The sequence below is a fragment of the Tupaia chinensis genome, unplaced genomic scaffold, assembly GCF_000334495.1.
Source record: "Tupaia chinensis unplaced genomic scaffold, TupChi_1.0 Scaffold000008_1, whole genome shotgun sequence".
Taxonomy (NCBI): domain Eukaryota; kingdom Metazoa; phylum Chordata; class Mammalia; order Scandentia; family Tupaiidae; genus Tupaia; species Tupaia belangeri.
In genome coordinates this window covers 1,213,104-1,229,194 of record NW_006159437.1, presented here as the reverse complement: position 1 = coordinate 1,229,194, position 16,091 = coordinate 1,213,104, and the positions used below count along the sequence as shown (strand labels likewise).

The 16,091-nt window shown below is 39.0% G+C and overlaps 1 long non-coding RNA gene across 2 annotated transcripts in view; it reads left to right on the top strand.

Annotated features, from left to right (window-relative positions):
* Nucleotides 1-684: 684 nt before the first annotated feature.
* LOC102480455 (uncharacterized) overlaps nt 685-16,091 on the top strand; it is a 178,067-nt gene continuing 162,660 nt past the window's right edge. For both annotated transcript variants that reach the window (XR_333178.1, XR_333179.1), the window contains exon 1: nt 685-828. This is a non-coding gene — a long non-coding RNA (uncharacterized LOC102480455). The remainder of the gene's footprint in view (nt 829-16,091) is intronic.

Here is a 16,091-nt window from a genome sequence, read left to right as displayed (position 1 = left end):
TGTACTCTCATGGGTCAGTTTGAGCCATCTGGAGAATCGTTGATGTGTTCTCAGTGCTCTGGTAAATTATAATTAAAGCTGGTTCTATAAATACAGAGAGAGATGGAGAATAAGGGTAAGAGAAAGAGAAACAGGCAAACACTCACTTCGCTATAGTTATATAAGAAGGATATTTGAGCATTTGGTTCTAGTCTGCAGCTGTGTGAAGGAAAGAAAAAGAAATTAAGGGATTCTGGCACAGAGATCATTCCACCACATTAGTTTAACTGTAAGTATAATAGGAAACGATGATCATTGCTGAGCTATGACACCCATTAATACAGGCTGCAGGGAGGAATTGGAAAGCTTGTGAGAGGGTCTTTGAAGGCAGAAATGGGATCTTACAGAAAAGGTGGGGAAAGAGAACAGAATAGCAGCCCCCCTTTTTTTATACTGTGTTGATTTCTTTTCAAAGCACATACACAATCACAGTATGGCACTTTCTGAAATGAACAAAAAGACAACTTCTTATGATAGACTAGCTTATCCCTTGATGAGCCATGAAATTCTCTATTAAAAATGAATAAAAGTCATGATGCTAAATCAAATTCTTTGCAGCAGTGTTTTGTTTCTCAGACAGGCCTTCATGTTTCCAATTTCCAGATTCCTGCAGGTTAGATAATATTTTCCAAATACTTGCAGGGAAAAAAATACAAAATACAAAATACAGAAAGTGAGGCTATGAACTTGACAAGAATCACCTAGACAAGGACAAGTCACCACCTCGGCATGACCCTTCCTGACTTCATCTTTCAAAGCAGCCAGATGTCCCATGGTATAACCTCTAAGGTAAGTAATAAGTGTCATAGGACCAGTAGGTTGGATGATGGTTAAGGTGTGGGCTCAAATGGCCCAATATGGGCTTGAGTCCCAGACCTGGCAGCTTGAAACTCATGCTGGGCACGTGTGCATGTGTGTCCAAAATCCCAAGAGGAAAATGGGGAAGAAATTGCAGTGTGGCCATCCCACTTGGCGGGGGGGCATGCTTTTTCATTTTTTTCTCTTGGTCTCTTTCTGTCTCTCTGGCGAGTGCACATGCCCTACAGCAAAAATCTCTCATATAAATAAATAAAAGAATAACTGTTAAGCTACCTTATTCATCAGACATTCCATGATGTTTTGGTGATAATTAGGGCAGTCATAAATCCTCTGCTTCAGGAAGGGAATACAGAAAGAAGAGAAATGAGACTACGACAATACCAGAGCAGAACCGGTACAGGGATTCTCTTAAAAATGTACCCTGTAAGTCTCTAGCTTCTACAGGGTCCATTTCAGTATGTTTAGTTTATGTTTTCATTTAAGCTTAGCCAATCCAATTTTCTTTAAGCCCACATTTCAGCCTATATAATAAGATAACTTGTAGAGAGAGAAATTATTAACAATTATTACTAGAAAGTATCACCTGAAAGACATAAATGCTTTATCTTCAACAATCATAGTCACTCAAGGGCAAATTAATAACTACTCTGAAATTTGTGAATGCCTTTAGTACAATTCAATGCATCTCTATTCTGAGTAATGTTTCTCCAACACAAGCAAAAAGCTAGCTGAACAAATAGATAGTCTACTTTAGAGTAGAATCCAGCTGGCATATTGTAGACATTTGGTAGTAAATAGATGTCAACTACACTGATGAAAAGATGATAAAGCAGCCTGATCTATTGAAGTTACTTCCTATCCTATCCTTAGGGGGTTTTTCTATTTTCTAATGAAGTAATTCACTCTCTTTTTAATCAGATCAGAAGCCAGTTATTTAATGAAACTCTGAATGTACATATATGAGTATGAAAGTCAACAATATCAGTCAAGTAAATGGAGTATGTAAATCATTCATATTATCATAAGAATATTGGTTATACCTCCTAAAATATGTAAAAAATTGTGAGAGGTTGAAAATGAGCTATAATTTGAAAAAAGTTACCTAGAAATTACTTTATTTAAAATAGAGAGGATAATAAAGAAACATAGAAACATGATTTTTGTGAAAACTTAAAAAACAATGCACACATTTTCTTCTGACCCAGTGTTTCTAAAGAATAAAACACAGTGTACCAATAACATTGATTAATGAACATGAAGTGGGTTAGAAAGGCCATAAGAATGAGAAATATACTTGAACAGGTCACTCAGGTAATTCTTATGTGCTCCCTTTCCCTGACTCTTCTCGCTAAGAATAACTTGTCCATTTTTCAGTGGACTCAAAATTATAGAAGCACTAATGAAAATTTTGGGGTCATTAAGTTCTGTCCTGTGACCATCTATTATAATTTTATAATAAATAAAGACGTTAGTTAATCAGCATGCATTTTTCAATACTTGAGGATAATGTGTGTATAAATTGCACTTACATCTTCTTAGCTTGAAATAGTCCAAAGAACATACAGAGTTTAAACCTACCTGAAACTGAGTCTCCACCTTAAGGAAATAGCTGAACCTCTTTCTTTCTCAGTGTCTAGTAAAATAGGGATAGTTTCCCACTCACATGGTTCATAAGGACATTTGATGAGAAAGCATAAAGAGTTCCTGTACCATATCTAGCATATAATACCTTCTCAATAGAACACCCAGTAAGGTAATTACTCTTTCTGCCATTTTAGTCAGTCACTCGGTTAGACTTTAGCAGCTATTTTTGAGCAGGCAGTTCCAATTGTGACATTCCTACAATTTCTTTTCCTTTTGAGACTGGCCAATGACTGGAGGTTCCTTAACAGAGCTGGGCCATAGCTCTTTTATGGTACTCCAGTGGGAATAAGACCCAACCTGGGAGTAATGCATCCACTGGAGTTGGACACAGAGGGTCACAACTGGTCATGGAGGAGGGCCTGGCCAGAGAGGCCAGTGCTCCCAGACCAAGGCTGAGTCTGCTCTGTGCTCGCTAATTATTGCCATTCCTTTCTAATTTTTCTTAATTTTGCCTTTATTATTCTTTCTCATCATACATGTTGACAACAAACATGCTGTCATTCCAAAGCATTGCTCTTATATTAGACATTTTTGTCTATGAGAAACACGCTTTGCTGATCGTTTCAGTATTCAACATTTGTTGCTACTTAAGAATCAGCCCTTCCTTTGGTGGAGAACAACAGACTATTTAACTCTTTGGCTACCTTAGTCAGTTATTTGAAGGAGATATAAGTCAGGGTCAACTTTTTAGAATTTTGCTCAAAAATCTTTGCTCTCAGTCAAATGTTACTTTTATTTATTTAGATAGTTTTTATTGACATGTAATATTTGTACATTTTGGGGGGCTACAGTATGATTTTTCAGTAAAAGAATACAGGCTGTATTGATCAACTCAGTGTGACTAGCATATCCAACATCTTGGCCATTTTTTAGAGTTGTAAAATATAATAAGGTAGGGACCAGCAGTTAGTGTAATGGCTATGTCCCTGGAGTCCCATGTAATCGACCACGGTTCGAGTCCCGGACCCGGTGGCTTAAACTCACGCCAGGCACGTGTGCGTGCGTGCCCAAGAACCCAAGAAGAGAATGGAGGAGAAGGGATTGCGGCATGGACATCCCCCCTGCAGGGTGATTTCTCACTTTCTATCCCTTTGTCTCTCTCTGTCTGCCTGGCAAGCACACACGCCCTATAGCAAGAATCTCTTCAAAAAAATATAATAAGGTAAACATAGTTAATAATTTACTCTATATCTCAGAATAACTAATAAAGAAGACTTTGAATGGGCCAAACACAAAGTAATGACAAATACTACTTTTTAAATGGGACTTGTTTCTTGGGTCTGGCCCCAAGATCTACTCCTTGATCTAAAAAAAAAAAAAAAAAAAAAAAAAAAGAGTCATTGGAAAATTGTTCCTAACAGAGATGTTCAACCTCCAAATTCAGAGATTTTGTGCTTCATTATCCAAATTTCTATTTCTTCTTTTTCCTTTTCAAAAAGAATTTGGTATGATCTGATGAATATCCAACTTAAGTCATAAGGTTGAAAAAGAAATGAATTCTAGTTTATTGCTTGGTGGTGGAGATGTGGAGGAATTTAACTTGCTCTGACTCATTCTTCTTGTCCGTGTAATGGGGATGGTCATTTTCATAGAACTTTCTCCATTTAAATTTACTACCTGGACACTTTCACTAGAGTCTAAATCCAAGGGCCATTCTCACTGAGCCTATATAGCTTTAGAGTCTTGTAGATGGAGTTTGGAATACTCCAGGTTTATGAGTATGAGCCTTTTTATACTACCCGCAGTGCCAATGTGTGACATCCTTAGAGGAAATAAAAGGATTGTGGTGGCTCTTTCTTCTGGACTCCAACATTTGATGAGAGATCTTTACCTCATCTGACACCCACAATGATAGCAGTAAGAGTCTATGGTTTCTATGGCTATGTTGTTGGCTTTAGATCACTTCAAAAGATAAAACAGAAATTTGATTGTTTGGGATCAAGTAAGATTTGGCTTCTCAGAGAACTGAAGAAACAATATAATTCTTAGTGCAGTATTTTATTGTAAAGTGGTAATAGCTCTGTCAGCATTGTTTGAAGTGCTTACCTGATCAAGGAAACAACTAGTTATAAGCAGTTTATAGAACCATAAACCTATTACAGCCAACCTTGGGGTCTCTGTACCTCGAATGACCTCTTTCTCAGAACTTTGATTTGAATCTTATTCCTGAGACTAAAAAAAGAAAATCTTCCTTTTCACTCTGCTTCGTAAGGAATTTCTTTACTCTTTTCTAAGCTTATCAGTATATCACCTTTAGATTCAGTTTAGCAGATCAACTGTGACCTTTCCAATTGAAACCAAACATCTTCCTTTTTGTCAACTGGAGATTGTGGCTTTGGGCATGAAATTACCTGAAGTGATTTATTCACTTTAGCATATGAACACAGGCTCACTCAGACCCACAGAACAGATGAATTCCCTGATAAAATGAAAGAGACCATTTCAGAGTAGAAATAACAACTCTAGATCTGAGCTGCATTTGCCTGGAGAATTTTGACTGGTTTGTACCAGATGACTCATTTTACAGTAAATTCCGAGTCTGTGGTCAGAAAATTCGTGCATCTGAGTCAGAGAGAGGAGAAGCTGAATAAAACAGGAGCCAACAACCTGGCATTCTACACAGCAGAGCTAGGAAAAGCCAGTCTCTAATAAACCGGTTCCCGAATTGTCTTTCTGAGGATATCTGTATGTTGCAGAAGGCTCGTTCTTCCTGCAGAATCTTCTGTGCCTTCCTGTGAGGCGACTGTGGAAGCAGGACTTTCTGTGCTCTTGTACCTTAATCACTTGTGCGGCAACACAAGAGTAATATTCTTGTATCATCCAGCCAGCTGACAAGAAGAGATTAAACATTATTTCAACAGCAATACATTACAACTCCAAATTGGCCCATGGAACTGCAGTGACCTCCAGCAAACCCTCCCTGTATGACTCAGAAGCAAGAGGCAGCCAGCTTGTGGCGAGATGGATTTTGGGAAAAGGCAAATTCAGACTTTTCCACCTCATTGGTTCAGTATATGCTGCCGACCCAGAGCTGTCTGACACAAAGGAAGAAACTAGCTGAGAGTCCCTTAAAGCGTGTTCCTGAAAGGGCTCAAAGGAAATTTATTTTAATGAGAAGAATTGCTGCCCACAGTGATTTAAAATCCTCATGGCCACCATGGGTCTGTGTGAATGCCAGGTCTCTTTGTTGAGCACTTACTGTGTACCTGCACAACAGAAATGGACCCTAAGCCAAGAGGGCAGCCCTGAAGTCTCTCTTGTCCTTTGTTCCCTGCACGTGGCAGATCAGATTTTTGCAGTTTGAGTTCAAGTCTGCCAATTTGCATTAGCATATCATCTGCCTCTGTACCAAGAAAATGTGCCTGAAGAAAAAATTGGGAGCGTGTTCACGGTCATTAAGTTTGCATCATGAGCATGAATCAGCAGTTTGAAGATTGCAAGGCTGGGATTGAAGCAGGCTGGGGAGCCAGCAGAGCGTGCAGGAAAACTCGAGGCTGTCTGGCCACTGACTGTGCATTGCCAAGTCTGCAGAGCAGCCACCCCTGGGCAAGGAGAGGGCTGGGAGACCCGGGACCTTACTCCTGCACATCCACATTTTCCTGATCTTTTAACAAATAATGACCAACTGTAAATGTAAAAAATAGATTTGACAGTAGTTGTGCACGAATCTTTTCATTTGAAAGAAACAGAAATGAATGCAAATACAAGTGAAAATAAATGTACCTTGATTTACTTTGTATCAGTGGTGTTTGAAAGCAGTTGTAGAAGTATGGATGATTTTTGCTGTGCGTGATGAATGAAGAAGAGATGCAAATAATTTTACACTCCTGCAATGTTAGCAGTGACACAGTTAATTAGCAGTCTGTTTTGTCCATTCCTATAGTTCTCATGCATAAGGTATTGTTCACCTCACAATACATACTTAGGAAATGACTAATGAATGGGGTTTACCTTTCTGTCTGTCCTTCATCCTTGTGTTAGAATTTTTCTTTGTATGTTGGTTTCACAAAATGTGTATGTATTTTTTTTTTTTTGTAGTGGTTTGTGCCTTAAGGCTCCTGCACTCACTGGAGAGAGAGAGAAACAGAGATGGTGAGAGGGAAAGTGAGAAATTCTCCACTGAGGGGATTGCCATGCTGTAGTCCCTTCTCCTCCATTCTCCACTTGGGATCTTGGGCATGCACACACGTGCACCTGCCGTGAGTTTCAAGTCAATGGGTCTGGGATTCAAACCATGCCCTGCCATGTGTGAGTCCAGTGACGTAACCACTATGCCATATGCTGGCCCTGGTTTCACATGATGTGTAAGTGAAGTTAAGCCTGCATTTTTGAAGAACCATAGTATTTTTAAAAAGTTCATTAATGGGACCAGCAGTTGGCATAATGGCTATGTTTCTGGACTCCCATGTAGCAGACCTCAGTTTGAGTCCTGGAACCAGGGGCTTAAATTCACGCTGGGCGTGTGTGCATGCATGCCCAAGATCCTGAGAGGAGAATGGAGGAGAAAGGATTGCGGCATGGCCATCCCTCCAGGGGGTGATTTCTCACTTTCTGTTTCTCTGCCTCTCTCTGTCTTTTTGGCAAGCACACGTGCCCTAAAGCAAATCTTCTCAAAAAAAAAAAAAAAAAGTTCATTAGTTTTTTTCTTCCATGAAAGAGATACATAAAGAAAGAGAGACAGAGTGCCCTCAATGAGATTTCAAGAACCCTGTCTACCCCCAGCCTTCAGCCACTCTGGATCATGGACCTCCATGTACCTGATGTATTTAGGGAGGTCCCTGGACTTGAACTGGAAACATTCCCCTGTTGGTCATCCTCTCAGAATAGTGTGTTTTATCACTTTGTCACTTTCTGGCCTCAGTGCCATAGATTTTGAAAGCACTTTTTCATTACCTTACTAAATTCTCACAAAACTTTAAATGTTCTTTTTTTGGGTAAGGAAATTAAGACATAGGCAGGTTAAGTGACTTGTCTTAGTGAGGAAAGTTACCTGATGGCAGAGTCAGGCCTTGAACCTACATCTCCTAATGTTTTAGGGCTTTCCCACTTTACTACAATTAATGAAGCTGTAAGTCAAAACTTCTCTCAGCGCCTGTCATAGCTTTGGGCTAAAGCATCTCATAATGATCTTTTATGAAAGGCAAATGATCAGTTAACCCCATTTTTGTTAGATTTCTTTTTAAAAAATGTTTCTTTGAGAGAGAGAGACAGAAATAGAGATCATCCATAGGATCTTACTAGGTAAAGATCTAATCCCCCGTTTTCTTCCAGCTTCAGCGAGTCAGGAGATCTTGACCTGTTCAGGTTGATCAGAGATCCAAACCTTAGACTTTCCCATAAGACCATCAGACTGCTTTCTAAGGAAAGTTGGAAGCAGTTTCTGTCAGGAGATGCACTTACAGGAGATGAGGAGGCCTAGAATATGTTATAAAGGTTTGAAATCTTCTCCAATAACTATTTTGAAACACACATTGAATTGTTACCAACTGTAGTTACCCTACTGTGCTAGTGTACTCTAGAACTTATTTCTCTTATCTTGTTCTCTAGTGTCTGTTAACCAAATTCTCCCCACATGCATTTCTTAAATAGTTCACAAAGTAGAAATTAAAACAGAGTCATTTGCTTATATGCTTATTCGTATATAAAATGTTTTGTCAAAAAGAATTTGATAGACGGGTCAGAAGGTGATGTGGTAATTAAGGCACTGAACTCTCACATGGTTGACTGTAGTTCAAAAACTGGACTTGTTAGCTTGAAAATCATGCTTGGCTTGTGTGTGTGCATGCCCATAATCCCAGGAGGAGAATTGAGAAGAAGGGACTGTGGCATGGCCACCTGCACTGGGTGGGGGGTGGGGGAGTATTTTTCATTTTCCCTCTTACTGTCCCTCTCTGTCTCTCTGTGGTGAGCACACACACCCTTTGATAAAAATCTAAATAAATAAATATATAAATAAATTCATAGAAGTTATTAACTGCCATTATTCCAATCAAATTTGAAAGTTCAAAACAGGATACCACAATGTAGGATTCATCATTATAAATGTTAGAGATCTGGAGACCAAATACTGTAGCATCATTTCATCAAAACTTATTTATAAGCACAGTTGCATGCTTGACCAGGTGTACTGCAAAGAGCAGAAGTGTGAAGTCAGATTGTGCCCTGGCAGTGCCTTCACTAGAACTAATCTTTCTCAGAACTCTCTGCTGAGAGAGTATGGGCACCTCTCTTGTTTACAATGCACTTTATATGAGTACAGTAAGGTCTACCTGAATGGGAGTTATGTGACTTGAGTGATGGCCAGGTTCTGTTCTGGAAAGTTAGATGCCCTCATCTATACAGGGAAATAAAATCAACCTCTCATAGATAGAGGGAAGAACATGATTATGACTTTGTAAATGTGAAATGTGGATGTCAGCCATCTTTTCTAACTAGAGGATAAAAAGGTCATCGTGGCATTGGTGGCCTAATGTACTCTGTTGGAAATACCATACAGATCTAAATATTAAAGCACTCTCAACATATAAGTTGATTTAAGCATACTCAATGTACGTGTGTGATCATTGCATGCATGTCACTGGAACTATAGCAGCATTCTTTCAGGGAATGGTGAATGTAAAATCAGAAAGTATGGGATACCACCTGCTTTCTTTCTCATTAGCTCTGTAAACTCGGATAAGTCACTAAACCTTTTGAGGACTTATATTCCTTATTTATAAAGTAAAGGATTTGGATTGGGGCACATTAAAGATTATAAAACCATGGTACTAAAAGAAGTGCAATGAATTGATCTTCAAAAATGGTAGCTCATATATTCTACGTTGAGGCCTAACAGTAATCAGGAGAAAATAGTTCAATCCATCCTCAACTTCTCAGAAATCATGGTTTACAGATAAGGAATATGATCCCTCCACAGGGAAAGTAAAAGTAGAAACAAAATATGGCACCCTGTTGGGGGATTCACAGGTAGAACAAACGTTCTGTCTGAGAAGATACATGTTTTTATTGAAACAGCATCTTACACATATGAGGAACATTTATCTTGGTGAAGGTAAGGTGATCTAGAATTTACCTATGAGAAACAACACTTGAAAAGAAATAGAACTCCCAATCAGGAAATATTAGATAGAATTTAAATGTTAAAAAAGGAAGTGTGTTTTATAGATTGACTATCAAAACTGATATGGGCCTCGTTTTTCTCAATTCTGTTGACCAAATTCAGCACCTGTCCTTGAATATGTATCTTGTCTACTGTCTGAACTGTAGCTGCACATAGGCCAGGAGTCGCATGGGCCAAGAGTCACATGAACCAAGAATCAGAGATGTGAAGCAGTAGAGAGAAGTATGTCAACACACAGTGACTTGGAGATTAAGGAAGAACAATTATTAACAATCCAGTTACTAGACCAACTTGGGGACAAAGTTTAAAGGAGTTGTAGTTGCATTCATCTTGTACACCAGAACCAGCTCATCATGTAAAACTCCACATCCTACTCTGCCTTAATTACCAGAATAGTTGGGAAAAGATTATATTTTATTTTGTCTTGCTTAAATTTTTGGTTTTGCTTTTTTGTTTGTTTTTTATCATATGGCATGTGTGCTCACCAGAGAGAGACAGACAGAGACAGTGAGAGGGAAAGTGAGAAATCACCCCCAGAAGAGATGGCCACACCACAATCCCATTTTCTCCATTCTCCTCCTTGGATTTTAGGCATGCACACCCATGCACTGGTGTGACTTGCCAACAATCAGGTCCAGTACATGGACTGCAGTCAGTCATGTGAGATCCAGCGTCTTAACTACTACACCCCCTGCCAGCCCCTTTGTTTGTTTTTTTTTAGTGAAAGGAAGCAAAATAGAGAGCAGGAAAGACAAAGTAGTAAATCATTTAGGAAGAAGGAAAGGCATTAGAAATAGTCTTTGTGGAAAGAATATCATATTGAAAGTAAGAAAAAAGTAAATTTTGTTGTAAGCCAAATGAAGAAATTAATACAAGGTAAAGAAGGTGTCAAATCATAGGAAAGGTTAGAGACGGAAACTTTTTTGGACTCACCAGAACAACTCATTATTCTACGCTGTGTATCAGTCGTTAGAGTCAGTGCATTTATTATGTCTGCTCCTTAGACCACTGTACCTAGTTTCAGCACTCACCTCTCCCGAGAGACAAGCATCACTGCCATGACCTTCTAAATTTTCTACCAACCATCACACCTGACCACTTAAATGCTTTACTTGGAACATGGCCCTGACACAGGATTACCTCCAAGTTCATACTAAAGGCCTTTATTTGACCTGTTTGACTGGCATTTAGTGGGTTTAAATCAGTTTGAGAAACAAACAGTTGCCTACTTGCCCTCTATTGTATGGCTTCAGAATCTATTCACTGGTGTTTCCAATAGTTGTGGGTGTCACCCAAACAGGTATGCAGAGATGAACTGATAGGTAACCAGCTCTTCCACAAGATCACCTCCAATAAGACACAATATACCACCACCATTGCTTGGAAATCCCATCTTTTGAATTTCTACCTCTGGTTATTCTCTGAAAGGAAAGTGTTTACAGCATCTTAAGAACATAGAACTTTCTTTTCCTTTCTTTTCTTTTCTTTTCTTTTCTTTTCTTTTCTTTTCTTTTCTTTTCTTTTCTTTTCTTTCTTTTCTTTTCTTTCTTTTCTTTTCTTTTTTTTTCTGGAGAGGGTTTTGCTAGAGGGTACATGCGCTCGCGAGACAGAGAAAGAGAGAGAGAGAGAAAGCGAGAACTCACCCCCCAGGGGGGATGGCCATGCTGCAGTCCCTTCTCCTCCATTCTCCTCTTGGGATCTTGGGCACGCATGCACACGTGCCTGGTGTGAGTTTAAGCCACTGGGTCCGGGACTCGAACCGCGATCGACTACGTGGGAGTCCAGCGACATAGCCATTACGCTAACTGCTGGTCCCAAGAACACAGAACTTTTGAGCTAGATGGGGTGTTAAAGAAATCATCACGGCCCACCTTTCACTTTACAGCTGGCAGTCCATGTGGTTGTGAGACCACAAGGTCTTACATTAGCTATGAGAAGAGAGAGTAAAAACTCAAGTCTTTTCAGTCTCAGGATTGTGATCTTTTTAAAATACTAAGGTACATACTGTACAGATTATATAACAACTGGGCATATTTTCCTTTAAGTAATTGACTTTTGGGGTTGTCCTGTTCAAACTGAGTTAAAATATTTATTAATCTAGCATTGGCTTTTAGATTTTTTTCCAAAAACTTGGAGACACCATGTGCTAAGACACACCGTGCAGCACACTTAATGTCAAATGCTCTTGCTGCTAGAATGATGGAGAGTGAAAGAGAATTGCACACAAAGGCTGACAGAGGAACAAATCTCCTGCTTGCTTACTTGAGAAGTACACTGCAGATAAGTGGATGATATTCCTCTATACAAGTGCAAATGGCTAAGGTACTTCATCATCAGTCTGCCTAGTGATTTAACAGGTCTGCATCCAAAGATATCTCTAAATGCATGTAAGTGACTCAGGTTCCGTAGCCAGAGAGAATGACAGGACAGTGGAGATCAGTCGATAACTCAGATAGCTGGTGCCAAGAGGATGGAAGTGAAAATTGAGAGGAGCAATCTATAGTCAGGTCTGGATTTAGAAGAACATTAGTGAGAAAATAAATACTGAAAATTCCAAGTGTACATGTCCAAGAGGAAACCATCTTGGCAAAAATGGTGTCATAAAGGGTAAATGAGAAAAGTCACTTCTCTGCATTCTTTATTGGTGTTATGACATTTTTATTGCTGATTGTTCTTAAGAAGCAAAGGTATGAATCCTAACATCAAATTACTACTCATCTATTCTTGTGGAATGACTAAAGTCACTTGCCCTTAAACTAATTGGTAGGAAGAGATTTCCTCAAATAAAAATTGATATAAAAATAATGAATTTAGTGCTCAAAAACCCAAATTTGTTAAAGAGGTTTGCAGTTTTATCTTATTCATACAATATATTTATTTTCCCTATGTGTTGTAAGAGTTTTCAGTTATGGGAACCTAGGGCCTTCCACAAAAGTGCTAGATTTTAAGATTTTTTTTGTTTTGTTTTTTAATATCCTCAGACTATTCCCCATAGACCTTAGTCATGTAACTGGCTGAAGTCACTTTAATTCGATAAGCGGTCAATGCCGTATTTGTAAGATAAGTGCGAATGGTTTTTAGCTATATCTCAAGATAATTATTAAGTATATTTTCTCTAGAGACTCTTGGTAGCTTAATAACCTGAGACTATTGATGTGTTTCAGCAACTTGACCCAGATATCTGGTTAACCCCTGAATGACTGGGCTAACTGTTCTCTGGTTGCCTGGTTACAACTAATACAGTTGTCTCACTGGTCCTGAAAGAAAAGTAGTCTAATACCAGTACTTCCAGGGCAGCCTCAGGCAACAGGACACATATTCAATGTCTTATTGTTGTTCTTAGCACCACCGTGTTCCACTTGTCAGTGAAGAATTACTGTCCATTCTTCAGACAGAAGAGAATGGACTCTGCTTTCTCATGGACCTACAGTGTTCAAAAAGTTCTCCTCCCCATTCTCAAATATAAATGGCACACTCTCCCTTGGAGAAGTGAGAAACTTTAACAGTACATGCCTCTCTTTGGCTACAAATTCTTCCCTTTCAGGCAGCTAGAAGTGGTGTTAACACTTGCTTGTATTTTTGTTGTTTCCTCAGCATCTGTGTGGAGGGCCGATTGTCTAGGGTAAAAAAAGAACCTGTTCTAGCTTCATTTGTTTCTTCCATAAGCAAGAGAAAACAAGAAACAGAAAGAGATATACAAAAGTAGGTAGAGAGAGCGAGAGATGGCCATTTCCAAAAAAGGCTTCACTCCATGATCCCACCCCCAACTTCAGCCAGGAGGGTTTACAGGAATGCGCAGGTCTGGCATGCACCAGGAGATCTCAAGACATGAACCCCAGGACCTCTCCATGGGACCTCAGCATGGCTAAGTGTTGTGTCACTGCTGTGCCACCACAGCTGGCCTCACTCCATCACTTGAACTAGAACTCTATTCATTAAATTAGTCCTTATACAAACTGATCTTTATGAAAAGATCACAAATTTCTCCAGGGAAAATAGATCTGCTGCTTGAACAGAAATTTGAATATCCCATCTACTGTTGAGGTACCAAAATCCATTTCACCTTGCACAATGGCAAAACTACCTGTTTATCAAAAGTATATGTTGAGTGTACGAAAGGAAAACTTCTCAAAATAATCTTTTTTTCCCATCATTTTAATAATCTGATTAAGGACAATTACCTCATGTTTGTCTCACTCAGTTCATCTTTTAACATGGGATTCCACCCCCAACTTCAGCCAGAAGGGCTTACAAGAATGCACAGGTTGCCTTACAACCAACTGAAGTTATTAAAGGAGCTTTGGCTTTAGAAGATGTCACCTTAGCTCAACAAAGAGGAAGAAAATAACCTGCATTTAGGTATTTAATTTTATTTTCACCATGTATTTCTTTCAAAGATTTTAAAGTGGAAACAGAGGACTTGGTAAAATTATTTCTTAAAAATCTTTTAAGGGTTCTTAGCCAGTGGAAATGAAATTACAGAAGAAAGTATGACATGGAACACCCAGCAATAGAATGGAAGGGATGAAAGGTTCTAAGGAGTGGCATCCTTGAATTTCCATCTGTGCCTTAAATAATCACACAATCCAAGGAAAATGAGTGGGTTTAGTATGCAAATGCAACTTGAAGGCAATCTGCAGCTCTTCTTTCATGCATATTGCTACCTTTAAATTCATACTGTATAAAAAATTCTGGCAACTAGCCTCTTCTCATCCAACAGAGCTTAATAATAACAAAACATCTGAAGAAGTACTATCCCAAGCCCCAAATAGTGTATATCTTCCTCATCTCTTTTTCTGTGTTATTATGGAGTGGTGATAAAATTTGAATTCAAGCAATTTAGGAGGAGAGTATTAATAATGATAATATTATCAATAACACCGGTTAAGCACTTGTATCGCTACTGAATTGAGTGCATTGATAAGCACTCCATTAAGTACTTTTTGTGCATTATCTCACTTGTTTCTCAGGCAGCACCATGTAGAGTAGCTATGATTACTTCCCCCATTTTACTGGTGGGCAAAACTGAACCTTAGAGACTATAAATGACAAGCTGAAAATTATATGGTGAGTAGCAGAGCTGAGAGGTTGGCCCAGTCTGTCTGACAGGAAAGCCCCAGCTTGTAACCACCATGCGGCATGGGCAAAATGGTAAGGAGATACTGAAGATTGCAGTCCATGCACACATGTAGTCTGATGGCTGCTGGGAAACTAAATATGGAAATAACTTGGCTTGTGCAGAGGAGAAAAATGTTTATTCTATTTCCTGGGATGTAGGCTGGTGAACGAAAGTAGACCCTGGAGAACAGAAGCACTTGGTTTCAAATAAAATATATGCATTAAATATTCAACTTTCCTGCAGCTTTATGAGTATGCTACCAGAGGAATGGAAAAACTGGCAATGGCTCAAGTGTGGCATAAACAAATCTAACATTGGCTCTTCTGAAGGCCTGATACACCATTAGCTGGTGGAATTAAGAAGGGGGATCAGGACTACACAGTTTCCTCGGGGTTGTTGTTGCTTCCCTGGTGAGAGAACAATGCTAATTTGGCCCGATGTGGCTTAATTTCATACACTGACTTCTCTCTATGTGTTAGACAAATATAAGCTCTCAAGGTGAGCCAAATGCCAGAAAGAGCAGCTTAGTCCCTTTGTTGTTGCATGGGTAATGGGGGTATTTATTTCCCCTGTAATATCTGGGCAAGTGCCAAGGCCCAGGCCTCTGGCTAAGGAAGCAGAAGGAATCAAAGGAAATAGGCAAATATAAGGGCTGGCTGTGGCTAAAGGTTTCTGTGAGGAGAGATCCTTCCAAACACGAAGGAGGGGGGAGCCAAATTCATTTTGCAACTGGAGTTCTTTGGGTGTTCAGTATCTTTGTAATATACTGTTAATGTGATTAAAATGGAGGCATTTAGACTTAAATGGCTGTTGGAATAAATTAGGGACATCAAAATTGGCAGGGTTTAGGTTTTGAAGAACTCTATTCTATCAGCTCTCCCTGAAATTTAATCACTTCGGTGTTAAGCTCTTTTTTCATGATGTGAAATTTGGCAGTGAACAAAATCAACAGGGTCACAGATTCAAAGGGAATTCGCTGCATTTTGGCAGAAGAATGGTGTCTTAGAATGCTGCTTTTTAATGGACCTAAGAGAAAGTAGCCATTAATCATTTAATTCATTGCTGGCGAATGGGTAGAAGAGGTTTGTGTGTGTGTGTGTGTGTGTGAATGTGTAGGTGTATGTACATGTGACAATATAATTATTGTATCCAAAGCCATTTGTAAACAGATTTTTGATATACTCTGCTGTCTTTAAATGCTTTCCATTGGTATTAAAAAATTTAAAAATTAGGAACAGCAAAAATTCAAATAGCAGGAAAAAAGACACATTAAACATACATATCACATGCAAATGCATACACATAGTCCTTACATGATAACATGATGTAAAAAGAGAGAATATGAGAGAT